Consider the following 6,026-nt stretch of genomic DNA (forward strand, 5'->3'; position numbering starts at 1 on the left):
TTTGTTCGTTTTAATGCCAATGTTATCATAAACTATGTTTCAATAATATTATACACATATTTTATCATATTTCATCCAAAAAAAAGAGGCTGACTTTTCAAGTTTTAAAAAATCAAGGTGTTGCAATACTTTTTTCCATGTGTATAGTTGTGAAACATAAGCACTAATTGAAGATTGTACTAAAGGAACATCACCATCCAAAAATTATCAAAATATAGAACGAAAAATCGTCCCTTTTGTCATATATTTTAGTGTTGAGTTTCCTGTGTAAAAGCAAAATAAATAAATCTAGGAAATGACAATTATTAACTTTTTTTTTTATTAACTTAAAGTAATTTCCTTTTGTGTAAATTTCGGCAGTATATTTAGAAAATTCTGGATTATTTAGCGAAAAAAAATCATCAAGATTATTAATTAGATTTATCAATTTGATGAAATTTAGACGGGACTTTGCTTGGTTTGTTCATAAACTGTGATTCATTACAGTATCAAAAACAGGTGCTATTAAAGGGGCACAGTAAGTGCCCATTGGAATACTTGCAACATTTCAATAAACTGTGTTTCCAAAACGTATATGAATATAAACTATAGATTACATAGATGATTATGCTTCATTGATAGATAAATGTTATACATAGATTATGATTGCACTCATTTAAACCTAAACATCCCTACAGACATGAACATAGCGAACAAGTTAGTTGTTGTCCCCACAGATAGAGCCCCAAACAACATCGTTTTTATGTGCAAAACTCATTACATTAACTGGTTGATAAACACATTAGATATTGATAATTCACTTGGAAACTCAACATATACCCTCACGACACAAGAGGAAATCCTGGATACTCAAAGGTCTGTTCTATGTTCATTTGGAGTGTCCTTACAAACAACTGTATATTGCTGGGTCTTCCAAGTGCTCCATGAAACCTCTTTCTAAATTATTAACATTTATTTTATCAGCAACCAAAGATGGGCTTCAAAGTTATTATGGAACTGCCTACTCTAGAGGTGTCATGAATCATATGTGGATACTTAAAAATTCCAAGGATCTTTTAGATTACATACAATCTAACTCTCGCTCATCTTGTAATAGTATTAAAACATTTGACTTTTCTACACTTTACACAAGTATTCCACATTCCAAACTAAAAGACAAACTGAAAGAGTTGGTATTGCTTTGTTTCATAAAAAAGAATGGCAAACGTAGTATAAGTATCTTGTCTTACGGAGGGATAAATCCTACTTTGCAAAGGATCACTCTGATTCAAACAAAAAGTTCTCTGAAACTGACATTATCGAGATGCTTGATTTCCTGATTGACGACATATTTGATACGTTCGGAGATCATGTTTTTCAACAGACTGTCGGCATTCCAATGGGAAAAAATCGTGCCCCTCTTCTTGCCGACTTGTTTCTTTATTATTATTAGGCTGACTTCATACAGCAACTTCTTAGGACGAAAGTTAAGAAGTTAGCAATATCCTTTAACACTACTTTCCGCTATATAGATGATTTTCTTTCACTAAATAATTCAAAATTTGATGACTATGTTGAACGCATCTATCCAATCAAACTAGAGATAAAGGATACTACAGATACAGTTAAGTTGGTATCGTATTAGAAATTGAAAATGAGGGTCGGTTGAAAGCAAAAGTTTAACGACAAAAGAGATGATTTCAGCTTTCCAATTGTGAACTTTACAATTTTAAATAGCATTATTCCAGCAGCACCTGCATATACGATATTCCCGTGCTTGCATTTCCTATCATGACTTTCTATATAGAGGATTGCTGCTCACAAGGAAGCTACTAAAACAAGAGTTCCAAATAGTGAAGTAAATTTTACGAACGCCATCACGAGTTGGTTGACCGATATGGAATAATCGTTTCACAAATGATATCGGATATGTTCCTTATGTCGTTACTACAATTTTCGTATTGTTGTTGATATTAAAATGTGTTTAGTTAAAAGTATTATTGTTCCTTTGTGTAAATGTCAGCTGATAAATGTTTTTTTTATATATATTAAGTCTTACATGTCTTATATACTTTATAAGTGTAATTCGTGTTGTTTATTCTTTAGTTTTCTATGTTGTGTCATATGTACTATTGTTTTTCTGTTTGTCTTTTTCATTTTTAGGCATGGCGTTGTTAGTTTGTTTTATATTCGTCCCTCTATTATAAGATGTCTCATATATTTTATAAGATATCCTATCCGTATTGTTGCACCTGTCACAAGTCTGTAACCTTTGGCCTTTGTTATTTGCTTTTTTTTTTAGTCAGGTATAAATAATAGAGAAAATAGATTCAGAATACAGAGAGGACACCTAATTCAGTAAATTAAGTTAAAATTCCCTTTGATTTGATATTCATGATTTGTTTGAGAACTATTTATTATTAATTGATTTTGCTGATTACATGCAGTGTCTGATAAAATTACCGGTCCCTGACCAGAAAAAAATCCACCTTGAAGCAGATATTCCCATTACATTGAAAAACGTTATCATCTTAATAGCAATCTACTAATTTATAAACTGTTGTTATAAATTATGTAATGGAAATCGAATGTCAATCTGAGGTTACGTTCAATATCGTAGCAGCTACATAGATCTACATCGGCCTTGGGCTACGTAGATTGTTGACTACTGAACGTGTAGCTAGTCTGGCTGCTAAATAGATCTAGATAGCAGCTAGGTAATACATACACATATATATGGTAAATGAATGAATAAATAGTCAACGATAAATCTTACGGGGCGATGGATCATATAAGCATGATGCAGTCCACTACAAAATATATATAACAAGTCTAAAAGGGTACAACATCACCAAAACACAATAAAACGAACAATATGTTAGATATTTCGAGTAACAGATATCTTTCCTCGGTAATTGCACGATGGCAACTGAATCATGTCAATTCAAATTAAGCCTCTATCAAAATCTTGAATTTATAAAATTTAAACGAACGCTGGAACAATTTCAAAATTTCCAAACACGGCGCGAAGATAACGGGGTATATATCTCCCAATTGATACGATATTCCCGTGCTTGCGTTTCCTATCATGATTTTCTTGATAGAGGATTACTGCTCACAAGGAAGTTATTAAACCAAGAGTTCCAAATGGTGAAGTTGAAATCATCCCTTCGTAAATTTTTCGGACGCCATCACGAGTTGATTGACCGTTATGGAATAACCCCTTCACAAATGATATCGGATATGTTCCTTACGTCGTAACAACAATCCCCTTCCCTTTCATGAATTTGACCTACCGAATTAGACTATTTACCGGATTTGTAATCACATAAGCAACACGACGGGTGCCGCATGTGGAGCAGGATCTGCTTACCCTTCCGGAGCACCTGAGATCACCCCTAGTTTTTGGTGGGGTTCGTATTGTTTATTCTTTAGTTTTCTATGTTGTGTCATGTGTACTATTGTTTTTCTGTTTGTCTTTTTCATTTTTAGCCATGGCGTTGTCAGTTTGTTTTAGATTTATGAGTTTGACTGTCCCTTTGGTATCTTTTGTCCCTCTTTTACAATGTGAATACTGTCCACCAGAGACCTATTGACCGTGCGTAGAAATGAGCAACTCTAAATAACAAACACAACCTTCATTAATGATCAATAGCAATACCACATAGTCAGCTATAAAAGAACGATCATGACTGACAAGTTAAATATAAATTTCAAAACGTGTAAACCAAACGGACCTGGTGTCTTTACTTAACATAAAACGAAAAACAAATATGACATAGATACAGGAAGATGTGGTGTGGGTGCCAATTAGACAACTCTCCATCCGAATAACAATTTTAAAAAAAGTAAACCATTATAGGTCAAATTGTACGGCATTCAACACGGATCCTTGGCTCACATTGAGCAACAAGCAATAAATGGCCCCAAAATTACTAGTGTAAAACCATTCCAACGGGAAAACGAACGGTCTAATCTATATAAAAAACCGAGAAACACGTATAAATTACATCAACAAACGAAAACTACTGTTCATCAGATTCCTGACTTAGGACAGGTGCAAACCTCGTGACTTCTGATGTACAGGCTTGATCCAGACCTGGGACAAACACATACTGTTAGAAACATGTCCATGTGAACTTTGGTGGATAGTTGTCTCATTCGCAATCATACCACATCTCCTTATCATTCTATAATTGTTTACTGTTTATTGGATTATGTACAATTATACCCTACTGGGGTTGAAAGCATACATAAATCAACAAATTAATTATAAAAAAAGAAGATGCGGTAGGATTGCCAGTGATACACCTCTCCACAAGAGACCTAAATAACACAGAAATTAACAACTATAGGTCACCGTACGGCCTTCGACAATGATCAGCTATAGTCAGTTATAAAAGGCCCTGAAATGACAATGTAAGTTTACAATACATACTAAAAGACAATAGACGATCAAAACATATGCATATGCATCTATCATGCAGTTGTTGAGTTCACCCTCCTCAGTGACAATTGAGACTCAGATATTTAAAAAATGGAGCAGGATACTGCATAATTGACGGACACGAAAGACATATAATTAATTTATCAAAATTATCTTTATTAGAATAAATAATTTTAACTTTTGTACAAAAAAAATTAAAAAAATATTATTCGTCATCTGTTTTATTTAGAAAACAATTAATGTTGACATAAACGTTCTCTCAAGTTTTATATTTTTTTTATAATCTGTCCCTTTCAATTTTCCATGTATGGTCACTTCCCCCTTAATTATATTTTTCCTTGTTTATTTAATTTAACAGTAGCGTAGCTAGGTCATTTTTACGCGTACTCCCGCATCTCGGCGAAGATTCTTATGACCTTACTTTCAAATATGAGTAAAAAGAGCTGTCGGATCATCCCTTTTCGCGACATAAATCATGGGCTGGACAAAAATGCAAACCACATAAATTATCGAATCTCATCAGGGACTCGTTCAATGTTGTGGTTGCTACATTAATTATGGGCTACGAAGATTTTTGAGTGGCTACTGAACGTGAAGGCAAGCTAGCCTAGGTGCTATCTAGATTTAAAATCTACGTAGCCCTATGCAGATTAATGTAGCAGCTACGATATTGAACGCAACCTAGATACATTTTTGAAAATGCATTCCTTTGAACAAAAGAAACGTACAAAGAACTCACAGTAGATTCAGACTTTTAGTATAACAGAAAATGAACGAATATGATTTGGATAAAAAAATGTATATTTCGTCCTTTTTACTCGCTTACAATATTACAAGCCATTATTAAAGAAAAAAGTACACTGCTGGTGTGCATTTAACCAGTTCTTTTGATTTTATTTAATTATTATTTTTTTATCAAAATTTAAGTGTACGGCCGGGCGTTTTGACGTAAACGTAGCTACGCGCCTGTTTAAACTGTAAATGCAGAAAGGCTACTCCAACCGGAATATCGGCAATGTTTGTTATGAATAAATACTTTGAAGTAATTAAAATTGTTTCAAATTAAGTCAATACGAATATTTAGGCTTGCTGCATTTCATAACCGTTTGATTAAATAAAGGAGTCGATATTAGTCATTAGGGGATACTTTGCACTTGCAGCAAATATAAGTCTTTTCTTTTCATCAGAACTTTTGTAATACGATATGGTGGATACCCTCTAAAGAATTGTTTTCGTTTTATTTATGATCATGCATAGGAAACAAAAGTAATTTCCCTAAGTATTTTAATGTAAAGAAAAGCTTTTCAAAGTTGTTTTTATTGTTCTTCGATGATAAACAGAAATTTGTGTTTCTATTTACCAAGGACGTCGTAGTGGACTTATAACATTCTTTTAAAGAATCCAGTCCTAAGCAAGGAAGAAGAAGACGTATAACTAAAATATACGTCCTTGTATTTACCGAATATTAAACTCAGCAAGGACTTGTATACGTCCCTGAACTCAGTTTAAAATATTTTTGTTCATCAATATAAAAAATGTTTGCTTTCATAGACGAAGAAATATTTTATATTATAGTGTACTGGTTGGCCACTGTTTACAA

Source organism: Mytilus trossulus, chromosome 13, assembly GCF_036588685.1.
Source record: "Mytilus trossulus isolate FHL-02 chromosome 13, PNRI_Mtr1.1.1.hap1, whole genome shotgun sequence".
Lineage (NCBI taxonomy): Eukaryota > Metazoa > Mollusca > Bivalvia > Mytilida > Mytilidae > Mytilus > Mytilus trossulus.